This window comes from Dasypus novemcinctus, chromosome 8, assembly GCF_030445035.2.
Source record: "Dasypus novemcinctus isolate mDasNov1 chromosome 8, mDasNov1.1.hap2, whole genome shotgun sequence".
Taxonomy (NCBI): domain Eukaryota; kingdom Metazoa; phylum Chordata; class Mammalia; order Cingulata; family Dasypodidae; genus Dasypus; species Dasypus novemcinctus.
Window position 1 is genome coordinate 28616456 of NC_080680.1, and position 25301 is coordinate 28641756.

General features: G+C 38.0%; 1 long non-coding RNA gene across 7 annotated transcripts in view; it reads right to left on the bottom strand.

The window, feature by feature from the left end:
* Positions 1-25301, bottom strand: part of LOC131279427 (uncharacterized) — a 116739-nt gene that overhangs the window by 85718 nt on the left and 5720 nt on the right. For 2 of the 7 annotated variants that reach the window (XR_011649375.1, XR_011649373.1), the window contains exon 2: positions 15035-15190. The exons of the other annotated variants lie outside the window; for them this stretch is intronic. This is a non-coding gene — a long non-coding RNA (uncharacterized lncRNA). The remainder of the gene's footprint in view (positions 1-15034; positions 15191-25301) is intronic. 7 annotated transcript variants of the gene reach the window in all.

Below are 25301 nucleotides of genomic sequence, written 5' to 3' on the forward strand. Positions count from 1 at the left end.
AAAAAAAACAATGTAATTGTTATGTTATTGTTGTATTTGGGGGCCTATTAAATAGAGAAATGAAATATATTTGACAATAATAGCACAAAGGATGTGGATGGAAGCAAAGCTTTATGGGAGGCTGGAGTAAGGAAATGGTACCAGACGGTAACTAAAAATTCACACTAAGAAAGGAAAAAAATCAGAAATGCTAAATAATATTAATATTACAAACCCTGTAAATATATATTAGTTCTCATTTTCCTCTCAGAACAGATCATACACCTAAATATAAGAGCTACAACTATAAAACTCTTAGAAGAAAACATAGAGAACTACCACCAGGATGTTGTATCAAAATTTAAAGCTTTTGTTCATCAAACAAATTATCAAGAAAGTTAAAAGACAATCAACAGAATGGGAAAAAATATTTGAAAACCATATATGTTATAATGTTTTAACTTTCAGAATATCTGAAGAACTCCCACAACTCAATAACAAAAAGACAAACCCAATTTAAAAATTGACAAAGGACATGAATAGCCATTTCTCCAAAAAGATATACAAATGGCCAATAAGCACATGAAAAGGTGCTCAATGCCATTAGCCTATTAGAGAAATGCAAATCAAAAATCAAAACCATGAAATACTACCTCACATCCACTGGAATGACTAGTATTAAAACAACAACAACGAACAAACCAGAAAGTATTAAGTTCTGTTGAAGCTGTGGAGAATAGGAAGCCTAGTATATTTTCGATGGGAATGTAAAATGTTACAGAAACAGTTTGACAATTCCTCAATACTTAAACATAGAACTACCATATGACCTGACAATCCCACTTCCAGGTATGTACTCAAAGGAATTGAAAGCACAGACACAAACAGATATTTGTACACCAATGTTCACAGCAGCATTATTCACAGTAGCCAAAAGGTGGAAGGAATCCAAATGACCATCAACAGATGAATGAATAAATAAAATGTGGTATATACATACAAGGGAATATTACTAATCCATAAAAAGGAATGAAGTTTTAATATAATCAACAACAGGGATAAATCTTGAAGACATCATGCTGAATATGTCAGGCAGAGAGGATCAATCTGTGTTCTTAAGAAGTTCTATTAATACGTGGAAGTATTAATTGTTCAAGGAGCATGATATACAAAACCGACTCTTCTTTTTTGCCCCTTGGGGCATTTTTTTCCTTTTTTAAAATAAAATTTTATTGATGTTTACCATTCACATATAAACATGTAAACAATAAATGTAGAGTAAAATTTATGAGTTTACAAAACAAACATGCATATCATAATACAAGGCCCCATACATCTCCCCACCACCAACTTGCACTGTTGTGAAACATTTGTTACAAACTATGAAAGAGCATCATCAACATTATTAACTATAGCCCATATCTTATATTTTGTATAACTGACTCTTAAATGTTTAGAAAATGGATGGATGGATGGAAGGAGGGAAGGAGGAAAGGATGGATGGATAGAGGATAGATTAAACATGGCAAAATGTTAAAAGTTGGTAAATCTGAGTATCTGGAGAGGAGATATATTAGATTTCTCTGTACTAGCTTTGCATTATTTTTCCAACTGTTCTGGAAGTATGAAGTTCTTTTAAAATAAAAAGTGAAAAAAAGAAAAGACTGCAAATATCAGTCTGTAGGGGAAACTTATTGAACTGAAATAATGCCTCAGATCTTTACCAACAGCCATAGTGGGAAAATTGAAGTATTATTCTCATGCTTAAGAGACAACAAATTTAATATATAATTTCAGTGTTTTCTGCCTAATGTGGAAATTGCCTAATACAAACAAATGAAAATCAGGGAGTCATTTAAGCCAATAGAAAAATAATTCACAGAGTTTTATGAAGATCCACTATAAACAGATAAAAAAGAAAACACAGAGAAGACGTAGAAGGACTTTGTCCTAAAACATTTATGATGCAATGAGAAATCTGTTCCTAAGAGGGGCTTACAAGTCTATAGCATAACAGGAATTTATTTATTCATTTAGTAAATATTTTTGGATAGCTGCTATAGGAATACAATTGTAGGAATTGGTAGTATGGTGATGAACAAAACAAAATTGTTCCCTGTCTGCAGGGGACTTGTATTCTACTGGTAAAAAGGCTATCTTTACAAAGAAAAAAGAACTGCATAATTATAAAACTGCAATGTGAGTTAAGATTAACTCACATTCCTTTATTCCCCAGAATAAAAGAGGAAAATGAAAACAAAAGTGAATATTCAATTGTCTTACATAATGGAAAATAGGAAATAAGAGATAATAGTAACGATGTGTTTCATCAATTGTGACTCCAATGATAAAGTAGGTTTGGGGAGAAAGGATTGAGACCGTGTAAAAGTGTCACCTTTGCTAAGTCTTATTTCCATATAGCATTTCCAATATCTTCAGACAAAGTTATTCTGAAAGAAATTTGAGTTAGGGCCTATTTTGAAACCCTAATGGGGACAATCAAATTTATTAAACTGCACATTAGCAGTAAATGAATTTGACATTACTTACATAAAATGTCTGGATATAACCTCTTCTTTATCAATGAATTTAGATATCTTGACTCCAAAAATAAACTAATGCGATAAAAAAGCATTTTAGCATGAAACATAGATGTATTTGCACAATCCCAATTTAACACATTAAAAGAGATCAATAATACAATAAACTATGATTGGGCCTTACCTGCATACCAAGTGACAGGTGCTTTATAAAACTTTCACTCAATCTCACAAGTCCACAAATCTACTTATAGATGAGGAAACGGTATTTCAGAAAAGCTAGATAGCCAAAGATCCACAGCTAATTAATTGTGCTTTGAAGTCAGATTTGTTTGGATGCAGAGCTCAGTCTTTGTTTTCTTAGACACTTAGCCTCCCAAAGTGACCCTCCAGTTAATATTTCTCAACAATTCCTAGGCAGGTTTCATTTAGATAGTAAAATTGGGAGAAACTAGGACCCAAAGTATTATACCATTAGGCAGATGAATAGCTTACCAAAACTTTTAGTTTTCATTATCACATCAACAAAAATCAAAAAGCTAAAATAACACACTGTGTTCATTACCAAAGTCAGGGAGAAAAGGCAATCTCATATACTGGTGTTAGAAATGCAAATTAATAAAATCCTTAGGGAGGGAAAATTGGCAGAATCTATCAAAATTACAAATATATAAACAATTTTCTCCAACAATTCTGCTTCTAGGAATTTATCCTAGGGATACAAGACCATTTATGGCATAATAATTGGAAATTTTAAAAAATGTATATAATTTAAATGTCCATCAATGAAGTCCTGGAGTATACACTCATACAATGGAAATCTCTGCAATGGGATAAAAGAATGTAAAGGCTTGTTATGCATTGATATGAAAATCTCTCCAAGATATAGTTTACACATGCTATCAAGTTTTGTAAAAATGAAATATGTATGTGGTGTGTGTGTGTGTGTGTGTGTGGTCTGCCATCTGTATTGGCTTATATTTTCATATATATCCTCTGAAAGGAAGAATGAGATGCTAATAACAGGAAATACCTGACAATAGGAGGATGGCGCAAAGATGGTTGAATGAGGGAAACGTTTATCATGAACTTTTCATATTTTTACATGTTAATCATGTGAATGCATACCTATACAAAAATTACATTAAAAGTTCAGGGGGAAAAAAATTTATTCTCAGGCCCAGGAAACATTTTGGAAACTTTAAGGATCATCACATCTCAGCCTCTCCCTTAACCTTGTACTATATTGACCTAACTGATACCACTGGATCTTGTACTTGAATTTGAGCTTGGCATAACACTTTCCTTCTGGGAAAGAATCCTTCTGTGATATCCTGCCCAGCTCTTACAACCATTTCAATATATTTTTCACAGCTGCCTAGTCATCGGCTTGGTTCTCTTCTGAATGCATTGATCCCCTGAAACCACATTCGAATAGTTCTTGACCTTGATTCCTGGATACTCTGCACAGTTCATTCGATGAAATGCCCTTAAATATAAATTTCTGTCTGAATGAAATCTGAATTTAAGATCTTTTCATAATGAAAAGTAGCAGATGATTTCTGCTCCTAAGTAACCAGATTTATAACCCTGCCTACCTCTCTATTCCCTTTGTCCAGTGCTGTTGCAAGGTCTGAGTATAACTTGCAACTCATCTTGTCAAATATCTGATACATAAAAAATTAAATTATATTGTGCCCTATCATGCATAGCACCTTTCCATCTAAGCCAACTATGGAAGGAAATAAACATTTTTGAGTATTTTCCATAAGCTAAGTCCTCTGCTAGCAACTTTTCATATATAATTTGATTCAACCTTCACTGCAGCCCTATAGAAGAGACATTATCCTCATTTTCTGTTGAGTAAACTAAGAGCCAGAGAAAGTACCTTTCTTAAGGTCATGATTTTAGATTGAGCTGTGATTATAGCCAGCTCTCTTGACTTTCAAACCAGTGCCATTTTTAATTAAACTTCATGGCCTCCAAAACACATCGCTGTTAATCAAAAATAGGTGTTCTGTCAAAAGCCCATTTCCATTTCAGCAGTTTTCGTGAATAGAGAAGAATTAGTAATTTTTCTATATGATAACTTTTGAAACTCTTCAATTACTGTATATAAATTTTTTGTTAAATGGCTAATATCTTTCAAATATCCTTTGGCCCTTTTTGTTTGTTTGTCCTAGCTTTCCACCATATCAAATCAAAGTCAAAACAGAGTACTTTCTTCATCTCTGGGACAGCAGAGAATATTTTTCTTGATAAATCAGTTACATGATCTGCTTTCTCTAGTCTGAAACACAGCCAATCCTTGTATTTTGGCAGCAGATACTCTGAAAGCCCAACAAATGGAAGATGAAATCTTTGATAGCTAAAGACATCAAGCATTATTGGGCAAAAAGAGTTTAATCTTTATTAATTATAGATTCATATGATCTATTTTAACTTTTGTGAGTTTACAAGCTATCTATAAACAAGAATTTTTTTCTTCATCTTAGTTTTTGAATTCCAATTTCTCCTGTCTCTTCATACAAGTCCAATGGATGTGGTCTGTTACATCAAGCTTATGTACCTGGTTTGAGAACACTTTGATTTGAGGTATCCCATTTCTACCTTAAATTTTCTCATACATATCCAAGCTACTTTTCAAATACTCAGGAGAATAATGAAGTGTCTTCCTTTGTTTTAGTCTTTACTCTTTCAAATTCAACAGAAAGACATTGAATGCCTACAATGTGGTAGTCACTTGCATTATAAAGAATCACAGTCCCTGCCATCATGAGGCTTATGTTCAAGTAGTGGCAATAAAGAGACAAAAATTTGTTAAGAGATAAAATAATTTTATACTTTAAAAGCTTCCTTAAAAGAAACCCAAAGGGAAAAGTAACAGAATAAAGTGGTGTGTGTGTGTGCATGCACATTTGGAAAGTGGACTGCTTTCATAGAGAGATGGTGAGGGAAGCTTTTCTGAGGTTTATTTGTTGCTCAGACCTTAAAGAGAAGAGGTTAACAATGAGAAGGCAGCATAGAAGAAAACTGAAGAAAGCCGAAGAGTTTAAGCAACTTTCCTGAGTTAGGGTGTTAGAGGTTTCTCCCTTACAAGGTTTATAACGATTAACTGATCACAAGGTTTACAATGTTAATGAACAGTGACTTGCATTCCTGTGACATAGAGCAGCCCCCATCCGGAACCTACGTACTCAGATACGGCTCATTTCCTCACAATGATAGACAAAGGAGCCATATGGCACCACCAACCCCTCCCACATTACTAGAGTTCACTACCCCAACCCACCACCAGCCATACAAGAGAAAAACTTCACCTCTTCAGTGAATTTCTCTGAAAGGAATAGTGTATACCCTCCTGACCTTCAGGTCTTAACCAAGCGCCAACCCACTCCCAGTGACTAAGCATTTTCCTGCCTATAGATGTACTGTATAAATTCATGACCACCTCTGTCAGGGTGGGCTGAAGTCTATTCTTCAGAACCCCTCCGATGGGAAACTTTCCCAATAAAATTTCTGCCTGCAATCATCATTCTCCACATCCCAGTGAGCACTGTTTTTCTCCTACATTTGATGCCGAAAACCCGAGACTGGGGTCACGCTGAGACTACTTGATTGGTGAGGAAATCTGCCCTGCCACTGCCAAGAACCCATCCAACACCAGACACTAAATCATAGCTGGATGAGTCAAGGATTTCTACACCGGAGGATCCTATGCTCTCTCTTTTTCATTGTCCAGGACAACCCTATGAAAAATCATAGGGTCAGTGATCCTCACAGTCCCCAAGAGCCACGGCAGGCAAGAAGCCTGTGTTCTCATGGGAAGAGACCTTTAGCTCCCAAGATGTGCAGTTCCAAGCATAATCTCCATTTCCTTGGGTGATTTCCGACTGATTCGGGGACACCTGCTCCACTCAGTCTCTCCCCTGCTTTTTTTCTAGAAATCCTTAGTCTCACCCACACCACCTAAAATGGGAAATTCAATTTGCCCTGCCAAAAACCACGCCTCTGACCTGTCTCCTTCATAACCTTAAAACTCTATACCCAAAAGGAGATATCAGACCTAATAAACTCATTTTCTATTCAACCTCTGAGTGGCCACAATACAAACTGAACAATGAAAGTCAATGGCTGGAACACAGCACTTTTGATTTCCAAATTCTCCAAAACTTAGGAAACTACATCCAGCACAGCGGCAGGCAGTCTCAAGTTCCGTACATTCAGGCTTGCTTTTTCCTTCATTTATGCCTGCAATCCCAGTAAGCAAACCAACCCTCCCTCTGCCAATCCTGTTCTTCTTACCAAATTTTTCTTTTACACCAGAAACGACCTCAAAAACTTTGATCCCCCTCTCACCCACCTCCCAAGTCTCCCGAAAATCCCAACTCTGATCGGGCAGACCAAGCTCCTTCTGCACCCCCTCCCTATGTGCCTCCAACTTCATCTCTGTCCTCATCCTCACTGTCACCTTCCACCCCTTAGCCCTCCACTGTGCCATCTTCTGCCCCTTTCTCCCCACCTCATAGTCATTCACAAGGACTACATCCTCCCACCTCCTCACCATCCTCCTCCACCTTCATGAACACAAAAGCAAACCCTCTCCACCTCTTAATTCTACACAAACATCAACACCCCTCTTACCTCTCAGAAAAGTAACAGAAGCTGAAAAAATAGTTAAGGTGCACATTTCCTTCTCAGTGTCAGGTTTAAATCAGATAGAAAACCAGTTGGGCTCATTCTCTGAAAATCCTGCCATCTACATCAAATTCCAACACCTCACCCACTCTTATGATCTCACATATCAAAACCCATTTGTGCAGCTGCTACCACTTTCGCAGATTCTATGCACAATCAAGACCACAACAGACATCCAGCAGGCCCCACAGCAGTTCCAACTACTAATCCACCCTGGAACTATCAGCCAGGGTCCACTGACCTTCTCCACATGGTCCACTTTTTAACCTGTATAATAGAAGGCATGAAAAAGGCTGCCCTTAAGACAGTTAATTATAATAAAATTAAAGAGATTTCACAAGGGTTTAATAAAAATCCAGTCATTTTTGTGAATAGATTAACCGAGTCTCTCCTAAATACACTAATTTAGACCCTGAATCAGAATCTGGTCACCTATACCTACACACCCATTTAATTACACAATCCTATACAGATATCAGAAAGAAGCTACAGAGATTAGAAGATGGCCCTCAAACCCCTCAAAAACACCTGATTAAAGCAGCTTTTAAGGTCTTTAACAATAGAGAAGAGGAAGCCAAATTAGAAAAGCATAAACATCCCTCCTGGCTGCTGTCCTCAGGTCCCATTCTCAGAAACCTATCTCCTCTTCGGCCACCTCTGGGACCTCATTTTTAAGTGCAGAAAGGAAGGGCACTGGGCCTGCTCCTGCCCCAACCCCAGGTCTCCACTGCGGCCTGGCCAGGTATGTCGTCACAAAGGTCATTGGAAGTCAGACTGTCCTGAAAATGCTGTTTCCAGGCAAGTTCCTCCAGCACACCCTACTGACCTGGAGCTAAGATCCTCCTTTCCAGACCTCCTCAGATTAACAACAGATAACTGATGGGTCCCTGGTTCAAGACTGCCCCGTATCTCCATCTGTAAGTTCAACCTGAGGGTTAACATCAAGGTTGGAGGTAAGCCAATCTCCTTTTTCATTAACAAGGGGCCACATATCCAGTCCTTCTAGAATATTCAGAACCTTTATCCACTTCCTCAATTTACAGTATGGGGGTTAACAGCTTGCCCTCTTCTCCTTTAATCATCAAATCAATTAGATGCTCATTAGAGAATTTCACATTTTTCATCAGTTCCTTATAATCCCTACTTACCCTTTACCTCTTCTAGGCTGTGACATATTATTCGAACTCCACTCCTCCATCTCCTTTACTCTCCTGTCCTCGCAAACCAACTTCCTTCTCCTTCTGTCCACCACACCCATACCTTCCCCCCTTCCTTCTGACATCCCTCCTGTTGCAGACAGAAGTACATCCCCATGTCTGAAACTCTAGTTCCCCTTCAGTCACGACACAACACCCCCCCTCTGAATAATCTTTAAAAAAAACCCTCCTCTTTCTTAAATATCTCCAGCCAATTACAGTTATCCTGAAATGCAAACATACCAGGCCATAAACAATCAACAACTAGAAATTAACAGCTTAGCCTCAGTTGTCATACAAAATAGGAGAGCACTGGATGTCCTCACCACTGTCACAGGAGGCATTTGTGCAATCCTAAATGAAACCTGTTGTTTCTATATTAACAGAATAGGGCAGGTAGGGAAAAAAAAACTCAGAATTTTAAAAGAAAACAAATCATCCAGAGAGCCGAGATAACAGATACAGAAATCAATCCTCATTTCTTTATTTCTCCTCACCCCTGAAATCAATCCTTTTACCCTTCATAACACCATTACTGATATTATTGAAGCTGCTTCTCTTTAGTCCTTATCTCTTACAGCTCTCATCCAATTCATATGCCAAATCGTACAATCAACAACTCAGGAGTCCATAAACAGAGTCTTTCTGCTGCATGACCGCCAATGCCAGCCTCTTCAGAACCAGAAATCAGAACCCACAGGGCAAGATGGAAGGGAACCTCTCACCACCCCTGAACAGCAGGAAGTAGATAGATGTAATCAACACCCAAATCCCCTCACCCTTCTGTCCAACCCAGCACCTTATACCCCTACTACCCTTACCTTTATATATATATAAAACCAAAGAGTTAGGAACATCAGAGGTTTCTCCCTTACAAGGTTTATAATAATTAACTGATAACAAGGTTTACAATGGTTAACAAACTGTGACTTGCATTCCCATGACATAGAGCAGCCACCCATCCCGACCCTACATGTTCAGATACAGCTCATTTCCTCACAAGAGACAAAGGAGCGACATGGCACCACCAACCCCTCCCACATCTCTAGAATTCACTACCCCTAGCCCACCACCCCGGCCATACAAGGGAAAAAATTGCCTCTACAGTTCTCTATTGGCCCTTGGGTTTTACCCAAGTCCCAACCCATTCCCAGTGACTAAGTATTTTCTCACCTATAGATAGATGTACTATATAAATTCATGACTGCCTCTGTCAGGGGCAGGCTGAAGTCTAATCTTCAGACCCCCTCTGTTGGGAGAGCTTCCCAATAAACTTTCTGCCTGCAATTATCAGTCTCCATGTCCCAGTGTCGTTTTTCTCCTACAAAGGGAAAAAAAGGATGATGTTCATGTTCATGGACCAAATGATCAATAATGTAACTGGACTACAGGAAAAGTAGGGGGATGGTGTACTGGGGACTTTGTTTAATTGCCTTTTAGACCTAGAGAGTTTTGATGTTATACGAACTTCAGTGGCAGCCTGATTAGGTTTAGCTTTGTTGTTTTAATTTTGTTAGGACTATCATTCTCAATCTAAGTGGGGACTGATTTGTTGTCACAAGGATGGACGAAAGAAAATTTAATTAGGAAGTTAGAAGAGAGTCAGGCAAGAGAGGATGGTGGCCTAAGCAGAGGGTAGATTAAATAAATTACTTGAAAATAGGATTAGCATAACCTGAGCAAGATTTGCATACAGAGACTGAGAACAATGGAGAATCAAATATGTTCCAAATGGTAGCACCATAGTAGTCTCAGATAAGCTAAATCTAAGTGATGCAGCATTAATAAATAGCCACTGAAACCATATGGCATAATGCAATAAAGTTTACCTCTTGTTCATGCTACATGTTCATTTGTGGGTCACCAGGGGATTCTGCTCATGTAAGGTACTCAGAGAATTGGAGTGACATGAACATGAGAGGTCATGATACCAGAATAAAAAAAAACTCTACAGTGTCTCACACATGCAATTAAATATCCTAGCCTGGAGGTGATCAACATCATTTCCACATATAACTCATTGGCCAAAATTAACCACGTCCCCACCCAAACACAAGAGTGCCAGGAAATGTAATCCTATCCATGCTTGGAAGGCAGATGGCTGGAAAATATTTGTTGAATGGCATTAATGAATAACAACATGTCTTCTCTTTGTGAGGTTATGTTTTTAGGGGAAAAAAGGCCTCAGGAAATTTGCTAAACCTGGAAACACACTGTTCATATGGTAAAAATGCCTTGGGCATTCAGTTCCTGAACTTCAAAGAGCTTCATGTCCAGGAGGTTTAATTCTTAAGACAGCCTGTGTAATTCTTAAGACCCTGTGATGCCCAATGGACATGTCTACAATACATGGCAGACCCTGACTCTAACTACCTCCTGCATTCATATTGTCATATGTACTGTTTTCTGCATCATTATCGATACAGAAGAATGGGAAGAATGCAGATAGGTCTTGGTATTCTTAGCAAATGATGCTTTGAAAAAGAAGTATATAAGTTGTCTTTTCAAAATTATCTACATTAATAAGCGTCAATTTCCATGTTAACTTAAATCCTTTGAGGAGTGTTCTTAAAATATTACAGTATTCCAGGGTCTATTCTCTATAGCATAATAGACTGTAATTTTCTTACAACAGAACTGTATCCACCTTGTTAAGCACTGCATTTATGTATATATAGAATAGTGCCTGGCACAAAGTATATCATTAAATGAATGTTAATAGGAATGTTTAATATATACCATATGTATTCTATAAACATGTTGAATATGATACTAAAATCTAATAACCTATATTTATTTTATGTAAAATATAAACATATATTGAAATACGTAGTATAAGCTTTACATAAATAATATTGATTGCCTAGTATATGGTAGGCACTGTGGTAGGTGATTTTGCTTCACCTTATTCATTCCTCACAAAAATTAGATGTTTTTGTTATTTTATTCCCGTTTTAGAGATAAGAAAACTAAAGCTTAACCTACTCCTAGCATTGTTAGGAGCAGTGAATTGATGCATATTTCCTGGACTTCATACCAATGGCATATTTCCCAAATTGGACATACAGCAACATGGTGTGTGCTGTGGGAAGTGAATAATTGCTACAAAACTTCCTGGATCATCAATTTTACTTTAAGTATTTTTTTATGAAAAACAATATTATGGTATAAAATATAAAATTTGAAATTTTCAAAAGCACATAAGAAATACTGAAAGAAATTTAAAGTTCATTACTTATTGTCAATTGTACATATATTTACTTAAGGTGTGTGTATTAGGCAAGAATTTAATTCAGCTACATTAAAGGGAAAACGGAAATACCAGTGCTTTACATAAGGGAGGGTTTTATTGAGAAGTCTAGAGCTTGGCAGTCTCATGCTGGCAATGAGGGTCCATGACGTCACTGGGAACCCAACTCCTTCAATCAGTGGGCTCAGCAATCCCCATCTTGGGCTGTACACTTCAAGGTCACAAGATGTCTGCTATTCTGTCTCCATTACTGCATCTGTGTTCTAGAAATAAAGACTACTGGTGGAAAAGGACAAAAGTTTAAGGCACAAGCCAACCAAGTTTGTTCCCTTTTGAATGATTCCTTGGAAGTACAAACCAAAATCTTCTTCTCAAACTCCTTGGTTAGAATTGTTTCATGTGGGAAACTCTAGCTGCGAGGTAGGTTGGAAAGTTTTTAGCTGGGTAATTCCCACACCCAATAAAACTGTGATTGTAGGGAAGTGGGTGAAAATGTTACTTAGCCTAATAATAATCTGAATGCAGGTGGTGGCTACAGTAGGGCTTTGTCATGCTTTGGAGACAAGTTCATTGGTCATCACTGAATGTCTGCCCTAAGAATTGAGCCTCCTGCAAATGGAGTATGCTTTATTCTAAAGGTTTGGGAAGGATTGTTGTAATTCCTAAAAATACAATCCATCTGGATAGCCCTATCCCTTCCAGAATCTACTGACAGATGCTGGAACTTACAAGCAGATCACTGATTTAGCCCTCCATAACTTGAACTGAAGCTTTCTATCTCTGGAATTAGGAAAGATATTCAAGCTAGGAATGCTCCATTTTCTGCTGACACTGTGAGTGTTCTCTGCCTTTTATTATGTACAGTGAAAGTTATTCTCTTAATTTCTGAGAATTTGGATCAAATAATTTAACTGTGGAGTGGCTTTAAAAACCTGAAACATGAAACAAAATGTGGTATATACATACAATGGAATACTACTCAGCTGTAAGAAGGAATACAGTACTAACACATGGGATAACATGGATGAATCTTGAGGACCTTATGTTGAGTGAAGCAAGCCAGGCATTGAAGGACAAATACTCCATAACCTCTCTGATATGAACTAAGCAAATCAAGCTGTCTCAATGAGCTCAAGACTGGAAGATAGGCTTAAGGAAATAGCGGGGGAGAGGAAAGTTGTGAGCCAAAGGCCACATGGGCAAATGATAAAATGGAGGTTTAAGTAGCTGTACAGTAAAGGGATAATACGGGCATATAGGGATACTATTGGGTTGGGCTTTGCAGGCTTGAGGGGGGCTAGGGTTGGGAGGATAGGTCAGATAGACCATGCAATTGGAGAGAGGGGAGCAGGTGAACACGGGAGATTGTCGGGTACATGGCTGAAATTATGTTGAAAAAACTCTTTAGAAAATATAATAAGGGCGGGCTACTAGTTTAAGGTGTTTGATGGGGGGCATCTGGCACAGGATGCACCTGGGACAGACTTCTAGGAAGTGTGTGAGTGCTCATCTTGTCACAGTGTGTTATATCAATGGGTGGAGACACATACAATGAACGGGAAGGTGTTTTACCCCTATCCTGGGGAGGCCTAATGTTCTCAAATGGAGGGGAGTATGTCTCTGGAAAGCATGGGTGGCTCCCAATGGGGAAAGACAGACTAGTTTGTCAAGCCTCCCGCATTGTTCCAAGAATCTATGAATCTTGTTTGTCAAGCAGTGAAGCCTGCTTGTCACTGTGGGTCCCTAGGGGAGGCAGTAAAAGGACCAGAATAGATGGAAGAAGGGGTAACTGGGGGGCAATGGAAGTATTCTGCATTACTGTGCAATGACGGATACAGGCTATGTTAAATTTCACCAGAAATTTATAAAAGTGTATAGTCTAATATGTAAATCATAATGTAAACCATAATGTAACAAAAATTTATAAAATTGTAGTCTAAAATGTAAACCATAATGTAACCATGGTAAGTAGCTATATTTCAATATTTGTACAATAGTTGTAGCAAATGTAACAACCACATATAAAAAGATCATTTCTGGGGCAGGAGGGAAAAGGGGGAGGATGCTGGGCATATGGGAGTCCCCTACATTCTATATGTGACTTTAATGTGACCTAAAACTTTTTTGAAGACATAATGAAACAAAATGATGTAAGACACTAAGGAAGAAATGGAAGAGAATGCCTTGCCATAGTACATACAGGGCAACACCTATTACAGTGATGAAAGGCAAAACAACAAAAAATTTTTTTATATTTTTCATTTAAAACCCCAATTTATTTTTTACTTTATTTTAGTTTTTCTAAATTATTATGTATTGTATTTCTTGACTTTAAACCTATCATTACTATTTCATTTTCCTATTAATTGAATTTGGCAATTCATTAGGCTTCATTTTTTAAGAAGTTTTGGATCATAGAAGGGTTCAACTATGGCAAGGGAGAAGCATTGGTGTGGGGTGTCATTGATGAGGGATGCATAGGTGGGAGTTCTCCAGGGCACACATATAAAGCATATAGATATGTTCAGATGTTTGTTGGGTATTGACATAGTGGGTATAGTTTCACACGACAACTGAGGGAGTGCTGAGTTCACATCCTGGAGAACTCTGTCGCATTTCCCGATGGAACAGCAACAATCCTCCAATAGCAAGGGCAAAGACCAGTGAAGAAGGATGGTCCAACGATGGGCCCTTGATACTCATGACTATGCTTATGAGCCTGTGTGCTTGAAATTTCAACGTGGCCTAGAGCTGCAGGGTGCCTAAGAGTTACTTCCTGTTGCTCAAGTGTGGCCTCTCTCTAAGTCTCCGTGTTGCTCAAATGTGGCCTCTCTCTAAGTCAAACTCAGCATGTAAATGCATTACTTTTCCCCCAGCATGGGACATGACTCCTTCCCTGTTGCCGAGGGATTATATCAAGCACCTGCTGGTGATGCAAGTAAAAAAAGACCTTGAATAAAAGGGAGAAATGGTAAAGACAAATGAATTTACATGGCTAAGAGACTTCAAAATGAGTCAGGGGGTCAGAGAAGGGTTATGCTTACACACTTCTCACCGGATTCTCAGAGACAGCTAAAGTAGGTATAACCCCAGGTAGTGGTGCTCCTGAGGGCTATGGTCTTGGCAGATAGCTCTGGAGTTCAGTGCCTTGCCAGCAGGCCCTACATAGGAATTTGTGCTCCTGAGTGTGATGGAGTTGGACTCAGATGTGACTTCTCTACATGCCTCTTCTGTCACTTTTACTGAACCTGTGGTTGATGCTGGGGTTGGTGTATGCCAAGGAGACTTGATTCTCTGGACTATCTATGTGTCAGCCTGGCCCTGAGCCTCAGCAGAGTTGCAACACCTACTCTCTCGTTCGTTGGACTTACCCAGGTCAGCCGACAAGAAGGTAAGGATGGTCAACTACTACACCAAGGAACCAAGACAGTCTACAACGACAAGCAGGAGAATTCCATCCATCAGCCAGGTGGGATCTAATTCCCCTCTCAATTTAGAGGTGGCGTGAGCATCGCCATCCCAGGGTACTAAGGATGGAGGAATAAAATATGGATTAGAGAGGACTTACTGTTATACTACTATAGAATTATTTTGACTAACAATGGAAGAAATTGTATCACTGATGTGGAAACAGTGCCCACAGGAGTTGCTGAAGTCAGGGAGAGGGAAAAAGAGGTGTAATATGGGGTCATTTTTAGGACTTGGAGTTGTCCTGAAAGATACTGCAGGGACAGAAGCAGGACATTATATAACCTGTCATAACCCACTGAATAGATTGGGAGAGAGTGTAAACTACAACATTACCTAAAATCCATGCTGCGCAGCAGTGCTCCAAAATGTATTCATCAAATGCAATGAATGTACCACACTAATGAAAGAAGCTGTTGATGTGGGAGGAGAGGGGATGTGAGGAGTGGGGTATATGGGAACCTCTTATATTTTTTAAGGTAACATTTTATGTAATTTACGTATCTTTTAAAAAAATAATTAAAAATTTTTTTATTTAAAATTTTTTAAAACCCTGAGTCATGAAAATGTCAAATGCTATTTGCTCAAAGTGACGCTACAATGAAAAATTTCTCATAAAAAATACTCCAAATTGGCTCAGTCACGCTGTTCCAATGCACAAGCCTTGAAGCCTTTTTGTTTTTTCCTGAAAAGAAAAATCCCCAAACCAAGACTGATAAGACTGTCCCATTCCCAGGTGCTCTTTATTATAGTTTTTATGTAATTATTTTTGTGATCAATAGTGAACAAGACCCTGCCAATGATAAAGAGGACAGCATCTGGTTTTCAAAATACATGGAAACCTTCTCAGGACACAAATCTCAAGATCCAGAGACTCAAATGTGATTTGCTCAGGTTAGCTCTTTTAGGGGAAAACAAATCTCACTTTTCCTAGTGAAGGCAGGGTTCAGTTATTACTTAAAGTAAACCCTCCCACTATAATCCAGCATTTTCAATTTACCCAAATCCCACTTAAAATACAGAATTTGGAGGATACAGGAAGTATGCAGAGTCAAAACAAGTTATACAAAAACCATATGAATTTATATTACTTTAATACTACATTTTGCATCTTACAAATATGTATTTGGATAATAGCAACATTATTGAATTTGTTGTTCAGCAATTATCTTTAAACCAGTTATAAACAATGTTTCACTGTACAAAGAATAGGTATCCAATACCTGGAAGAGGTGAGAGGTGTGCTCAGGGTAAAAATACATTAGATGATTAACAGAGTGGATAAAGAAGAATATGCTGGGAAGCAGGTATAGCTCAGTGATTGGGTGCCTGCTTCTCTTGTATGAAGTCCCAGGTTCAATCCCCAGTATTTCCTAAAAAAATATATTTTAACTCTAAAATAACTCTGCTTAGATATGATCAAGTATACCTAAGTTGATTTGCTTTTTTAGGGTATTAATTTAAATGAATTCTTAATAAGGTGTTAAAAATTTGGTTACAAATAAATCTATAACACAAGGAGAAAAAATTCTCACCATTTCTCTGTAATGGCCTGTTTGCAATACACACTCTGTGTAATAAGCTCTGTGCATATTTAATATTGCCCATATTTAATTTTAGAAAGACCAGTTCTCCTCAACCAGATAACAGACTCTCATTGCTATGTTCTTGAACAATGTCTCACTTCCAAAAGTCCCCACCTACTAGGTTATATCATCCCAGTGATATTATTCATTTATTCATACAATAATTGTTTAATACGCCCTTAGTATGTGCCAGAAACTCTATTAGGTGCCAGGTCCATAAAGGTGAACAAAACAGGCTTGGTCCCCTCTCTCACATAGCTTATAATAATTACCCTTTTTCCAAAGATGAGCTAATGGAGAGACCAATGTTCAAGTTCTTATAATGAGGATTCTATAGGCAGCCTCTAAAACCTTTTAAATCCAGTGACACACTACCATCTGTGTGAACCAAATTCTATGGGGACACAGAGTATGTTCTGTGATTTTTTTTTCAGTCAACAAAAACTGGACATGGTTTATACAAGCTTAGTGTGCCTTGAAGATATTTGTAGGGTTTCTGCTTCTGGGAAGGTGGAATGGATGGACCTACTAAGTATAGCCCAAACCCCTAGACAATATATATAAAACAAAGATAAGAAGACTTTGGGAAGTAGGAAGAACAAGTCAGAACAGTTAGGGACCTTGATACCCAAGGAAGAGCATGGTCATGAGTTCCCTAAGTTTTCTCTTTGCCTCCTATATTCCAGACATGGGGCTAAAGAATGAGTAACCCAGAAATGTCAACGGGCACAGTAAAAAAAGGCCCTGACAAAAGTCTGCTGTCTCTAGCCAAAAAAAGGGAGAGGCTGGCGAGATAGAAAACTTTTAGAAAATGAGCACTCTATTCCAGCCCAATATAACAGAAAAGCACTGTCATTCCACCAGGAAGTAGGAAGACAAGATTTCTCTCTTAGGCTGTAATGAAGTACCCCAAACTTCCAACAAGGTGGGGTTAAAGAAACCAAGTATGGAATTGGACTTCCACCTCCACCCAGCAGTGACAAGGCACCCCTCCCTATTCAGTGTAAATCTAATAAAACATCCCCAGGACTTCCATGCCGAAAACTCCAAATCATTGATGAAAAAACTCAAAGAAAATCTTAATAAATGCAAGATAGAATATGTCCATGATTGGAAGACTGAACATAGTAAATAGATCTCCCCAAATGGATTTTTGGGTTTAATGTAATTCCTATCAAGATCCCAACAAGACTGTTCGTAGATATAGACTAATTTATTTAAAAACAAAATGAAGCTGAAAATTCTGTAATTAACAATGTAACATTTAAACTTTCATCTTTCACAATAACACAGGTGATTAAAATGGACCAATCACTAACAACTTCAAAGGAAGAAACAAGGCAAAGATGGCCTCACAGTGTCCCCTAGCAACACAGAACAAAATTCCTCTCCACAACATTGATTCTTTGTTATAAATCACAATCCAGGCCTTTCTTGGTTTTGATCATTACTGAAACAATTTGAAAAATTATTGAAAAATGTGTTGTTGTCCACTTTAATCTTAGACAAGCAAACCAGCATAATATTCCTTGATTGCAATCTGCAGTCACACACTCATATGACTAATTTCTTTATTTGCATCTCTCCTTCCTTTCCTCTTTTCCTCTTTTCCTTTTTCCTTTAATTTTATTTTTCTTAGCTTGTAATCTTGAACTTGAAAACGACAGAAGTTAAAAACAAAGCTAACAGGACAAAGCTGTTTTTCTCTTCTGGAAATTCACATGTGTTAACTTAGTTCATCATTCAGGTCTGCCAAGCAGACTATTTTTATATACAACTAGGTGAATTTTGCAGTCTACTTATCTTGCACCTTTTAATTAAATGGCCTCTACCTGGAGCCTGGTCCCTATTCCACTGTCTTATACAATGCATCTGTTCACATTTTCCTTCTGATTAAAAATAAGAAACAATTACCAGGAGTGAAATGGAAATATGTGAAAAATACAACAAGGCTTTGCAATTTCATTTTTCAACCTGGATGTGGCCTGAGCTTTTCATTCAGGTCAGCTGAGCTTCTAAATGCTGTGAGTGATTACTAATTGCACTTGGTTTTCCCAGCAAAGCTGAAGGTGATGAGGGAGGGAGAGATTTTATGACAACCGGAAGACGGATAGAAGCATAAAAGAATAGTGCTCAATTTCCAGAAAGTCAACAGAAATGTTAAAAATTAGTGAACACTTCTAGGAGTTATGGAAAATTGTAGGAGTGGAAACAATAGGTGGATGACATTGATTAAATATTTAATTAAGCTAAATACACACTAGCCTCTTAATTCTTCATGTGTTCTGTAGAATGGTGTTCCACCAAAGTGAACTAGAGAAACATTTTTAAATGACTCTTTCTTCTGACTATATTTAATTGCTGACTCTGTCAGCCCAAGCATGCCATCCAGTATGACCCTCAAACCAAGCCACATTTCCTATTATGATTCCACTTATTAGACCTATTTTTGTAGACAGAGTGATGCTCAGGATATGAATTTTCCCTGCTCATTCAGAATACTGACTTATTAACATTTTGCCTTCTCAATTAATTTAACTGGCTATGGAGAGATTTACCCATTGACACTCAGGGACCTACATAATTGCATTATGGGCTACACTTGCCAGTGCTGATGTACAACAAGAAAAAATAGTGATGATGCTTTTCTAGACAATGAGGACTCTAGAAGAATGAGGGAAGGGATATCCAGATCATTGAAGCTCAGTGCTTTCTGATTCTAGGGAGCTCCTGAGTGGCAACGTAATGCCTCGTCCTGTATTTAGTCCAGAAAATAAATTCATACAAATGAATTCATATTCCCATTTCCCATTCCCACTGCTTCAGTGAGCTGTTCTCCAATCCAACCTTGAATAAAAGAAGGAAATAGTAAAGATAAATAAGTTTATACGGCTAAGAGTCTTCAAAAAAGAGTCAGGAGGGTCACGCTTATGCACACCTCAGCAGATCCCAGAGACGGCCACATTAGATATAATCCCAGGTCCTGGTGCTCCTGAGGGCTATGGAGACACACAGGTTCTATGATCATGGTGGTTGGCTCTGGAGTTCAGTGCCTTGTCAGTGGGCCCTACCTGGGAATCTGTGTTCCTGAGTGTGATGGAGTTGGACTCAGATGTGAACTTTCTACACATGCCTCTTTACCACTTTTACTGAACCTGTGGTTGGTGCTGGCGTTGGTGTAAACCCAGGAGATTTCAATCTCTGGACTGGCCATGTGGCAGCTGGGCCATGAGCTTCAGCAGAGTTACAGCTCCTACTCTCCAGTTTGTTGGACTCGCACAGGTCAGCTAACAGGGAGGTGAAGATGGTCAACCACCACACCATGGATCCGAGAGTGCCTACATCTCCAAGCAGGAAAAATGCATCCATCCATCATGGATCTAAGCCCCCTCTTGATACAGAGGTGGAGCAAACATCACCAAACCAGGGTCCACAGGATGGAGGAATAAAATAAGGATTAGAGTGAACTTACTAGTATTCTACTATAGAATTATTGTGACTAGTAATGGAAGAAACTGTAGCATTGATCTTGAGAAAGTGGCCAAGGTAGTTGCTGAGGGCACGGAGAGGGAAGTAGAGATGAGACGTGGGGGCATTTTTGGGACTTGGAGTTGTCCTAAATGATATTGCAGGGACAGATGCTGGACATTATATATCCTGCCATAACTCACTGAATGGACTGGAGGAGAGTGTAAACTACAATGTAAACTATAATCCATGCAGTGCAGCAGTGCTCCAAAATGTATTCACCAAATGCAATGAATGTATCACAATGATGAGGGCGGTTGTTGATGTGGGAGGAGTGGAGGGGTGGGGTATGGTGTATGTGGGAACCTCATATTTTTTAATGTAACATTTTTTGTGATTTATGTATCTTTTAAGAAAGATAATTTAATAAAAAACATATATATATAAAAAATAAAATGAAAGATGAAAACTGAAACTGGGTGGGGGGGTTATAGATCATCAAAGGATCTTTACAAACTCTGTAAACCTAACATAATTCCAAAATAAATTTTTTTTACAGGAAAAAAAAATAATTCTCCAATCCAGAATCACTGGAAAATGAGGAAAGGAGATGAGTGAGTGGAAAAGGCATTTTAAAAGTTTTAAAAATACGAATCCCAATACATTAATTTTTTAAACTTTTGCATCCACATTTGCAAGCACATTAACTCCGGGTATAGAAAGTGGCCCCTGTGGTATTGATAATGTTTTCTTTCCTGTATCTGTCACAATCTGTTATACTCGATTAATAATGTATTTGTCACCCTTCCTAGACTATGACTCCTCAAACACAAGATGTGAATTGTATTCATATTTGTTTCTCAAGTATCATATTTGGCACAATGTAATTGGTACACTATTGTTTAGTGAACTGGATTGAATTGAATTAAGTTAAAACTGGTAAATGTCACTACTCAATTAGTGAGCAAGGACAGGGGGCTTATACTAGGCAAAATAAAGATACTGGCTGGCCCTGTGACTGGGTATCCTATAAAAGGAAGGCCAGTTATGTGGTTCTGATTAAAGCTGATATTTGACTTTTCAAAGTATATTAATGAATAGTTAACCAAGTCCACATTTCCTTTCAACCCCAACGTGACTTGGATACCTATTATGCAGTCATCTTCAACATTCTGGTAGCCTCCTTTCTCCATGAAATAAGCTATGCCAACAGAGACCTTTTATAAATGTGCTTTGTTTTAAAAGCACATCTATCTTGAAAATCAATGTTTCAGGTGCTGTGTTTTAGAGAGCCATTGACCTCTAAATATTTCCAGAGCACTTGACACTCAGCAACACTTTTCTTGGTGCCATAGCATGTGGTGTGCTAAAAGAAAAAAAAAACGGTAATTGCAAGGTTAAAACCTAATCAAACAGGAACGCCAACACAATCAAAATAACTAAATAGAGGCACTTAACAAAAGAATTAAGAAGAAATCTTCCGAGGCAGATGAAGCGGCCTGTGTCATGATTAAAAGGTGGGTTCAAAGCTGGAACCCTGGCTCAGGATAGAGAAGATTTACATTAGGCCTTTTGTGCACTGATGCTGGTAGCTCACCCTGTGACTGCTGCTCTGAATAAAATGCCGGAAAACAGGCTGGAGGAGACTTGAGCAAACCATGTACCACTTAGTGTGAGAATGAAAGGAAAGAGACAAGAAATGATGCAGAAATTATCGTAATTGGTAAAACCTCAAAAAGAGAGGAGCCACAGGACCAATTTAATGATACAAAGAGAGAGTTTCCTCTGGCAATGCACTGCCCAAAAGTAAACAGTGCTATGGAGTGGAACAAGATTGATCCATAAGCCCTAGGGATGAAAAGCATCAACAGGAATCCTTGAGGTATAGGGATGTTACGTGATTCTTGTCTGCCTCTCCACATTCCCTCACTACACATATGCGTGCATACACACTTGCAGTTTCTCTCAAGGTTAGTGTGCTACTACAAATCAAAATACATTAAATGTTCATTATAATCAGCTTAGTTAAGATTACTTAAGAGAACTGATATCTAGTGAATTCTTCAATATCTAGACAATATACAACCCTCTAGTGGATGCATACATTCAAACGCCACAGCAAATTCTTTATCCAAAATTTTCCATGTTTTATTATTTCATTTACTAGCAGTAAAGGTATGAGGCAGGCTCATTTTCTTGAGCACATGAAACATATAACTCTCTACACATGTATTAGTAGATGAATACATTATTAATGGGAATAGTTTTGTTGTGTTTTGTTGTTGTTGTTAGAATAGCAAATGTATATAAAGTTTGCAAAATGTTTAAAACATAAATAGTAGTCCACTATTACCTTTTTCTATTACTCAACCTCCTCCCAGAAAAGCTTTTAATTCTTTTGACTGTTTCTTCTAATAATTGCTTCTATTGCTATTTCTTCAATCATCAATTTTATATACTGCCAAAAGACTTTTGTTATGGTAATTAAATACATCCTGTCCCCAATTAAACTCACATATATGTACAACACACACACACGTCCTCCCACTGTAGTTATAGCATTATTTTTTTGAGAGTCAGAGTTTACCTTGTTTAATTTCAGTCTGTTATATATACCATGATTACATTTCTTTTCTCTTATATTTTTCCCTGGAATTAGTAATTGGCTCTCTCCCCTATTTTATCAGTATTTTTTTTTGGTCATTGCTGCATTATCCAACTATTCCAACAGATCTTTCAAACACCCATTAGTAAATTTTTCAGGTGATTAAATAAAATTCCTCCTTTTTTGTCCACAGTTGTCATTGGAAGAACTTTGCTGAGCAATTCTCCTTCCTCCTTCTACAGTCTATACTGGCTGCTTTTTAGGTTTCATGCACGGAATTTCAGATGGAATTTCTCTGCTCTATTGCTTTGGATCTTCCATTTGCTGCAATATTCTCATTCTCAGTTTATTCCCTTGCCTTGTTCTGCTGAAACTTACCCCCAAGTAGCTTCCTAAAGGAGGAACAAAAGAGATAAATTAAGAACTTGTATTCCTGAAAATGAATTTCTTTCCCCATCATGCCTCATTGATAATCTGCCTGAGTAGAGAATTCTGAGTTCAAAATGGTTTTCCTCCGAATTTGAAGGTCTTGCTTCCCAATTTTATACCATCCAATATTTTTATAGAGAAATCTGATGGCAGTTGTATTCTATTCCACTGCACTTGATTGAATTTTTTTTGTTGATGACTGTTTTCCTCGTGGCAGAAGCTTTTAAGATCTTCCCTTCATCTCTGATGTTTTTAAAATACCAGATAGATGAAAGTATTTTTTATTTTATGCATTATATTGGCACTCAGTGGGCTTTTGCAATATGAAAATGCATGTTCTTCAAATCTGGAAAATTTTCTTATAGTATTTCTTTGACGAATTTTTCCCTTTAATATTTTTTGGTCTCTTCTTATAGGTGGGAGTCCTGGAATAATCCTCTTGTTCTTTTCTCAACTTTTTTTCTTCTCAACTCCCCCCCCCCCCCCCCCATTTTCTGGGATATTTCTTTGACATTATCTTTCAATCCTCATTTTGATTTTTAGATTTACTTATTCGATTTTTCAATTTCACACATCTCTTCTTGTTCTCTGAGTGGTCTATTATTGTTTTTTGTTTGTTTTGTTTTGGTTTTTTTTATTGATTTTGTAAAAATATTACATTAAAAAACAATATGAGGTCCCATTCAACCCCACCACCCCCACCCCACCACTCCCCCCCCAGCAACACTCACTCCCATCATCATGATACATCCATTGCATTTGGTAAGTACCTCTCTGGGCATCTCTGCACCTTATGGTCAATGGTCCACATCATGGCCCATACTCTCCCACATTCCATCCAGTGGGCCCTGGGAGGAGTTACAATGTCCGGTGATTGCCCCTGCAGCACCATCCAGGGCAACTCTAAGTCCCAAAGGCGCCTCCACATCTCACCTCTTTCTGCCATTCCCCATACCCATATCAGCCACCATGTCCACTTTTCCCACTCCACTCCAATGCCACCTTTTCTCTGTGGACCTTGGATTGGTTATGTCCGTGGCATCTCTATGTCAAGAGGAGGCTCAGATTCCACATGGATACTGGATGCAATCCTCCTGCTTTCAGTTGTAGGCACTCTAGGCTCCATGGTGTGGTAGTTGTCTTTCTTCAACTCCATCTTAGCTGGGTGAGGTGAGTCCAATAAATCAGATTGTAGGAGCTGAAGTCTGTTGAGGCTCAGGGCCTGGTTATCATATTGTCAGTCCAGAGATTCAAATCCCCTAAATATATCTTAAACCCCAACACCAACTACAATTCCAGTAAAGTAGCATGAAAGTCTTATGAAAAGAGATTCCATCTGAGTCCAGTTTCATGACGCAGAAACACCAGCTCCAAAGAAGGGCCATCTATTATTGTTTTATAGATGCTGCTTCCCTTATGCCTCTGAAGAATTTAAACATATGTGTTTTAGAAATTTCCTTCTATTCCCTGCATGGTGTCTGCCTACTCTAAGTTCTTTTATTTGTTTGTTTTCACTCATTCATATTTCTTTTCTTCAGCGAACCCTAGAAATAGGCCTGTTTCAAACACCAAAAAAATAGTGGGTACTTTTCTCACTTACATGTTCAAAAAACATTAATGTTATGGATGCTAGAAAGAAGGGGAAAAAATGTAAAGAAATGAAAAGTGCTAGGAAGGAGCAGGTTAAAGCAAAGTTTGTGTAGTTGAATCATGGTTATGTGGTTTTTCAAACTTCCCTCTCTTATCTATTAGTATTATTTCTTCACATTCATAAAAATGAAACTCGCCTATAAGTTAAAATGCCAAAACATATATTGTTAGAGAAATTCAGTGGCTGAAATGAGATAAATAAAAAGGGTCTTGTACCACTAATATTATTACTAATTTAAATAATGTTAAAACAATACAAATAACAATAAAATGATTGGCTGGAGGTGCTATTTTCCACTATCTTTTGGGAACTATTTGTTGGTGTTATTTTTATTCCACTTCCACTTTTTTTCCCATTTCAATTCTGAGACAATGCTGTTGTTTTTCTCCCAACACCAAAACAAAAAATGAACAAACAAAACACTAGAGCAA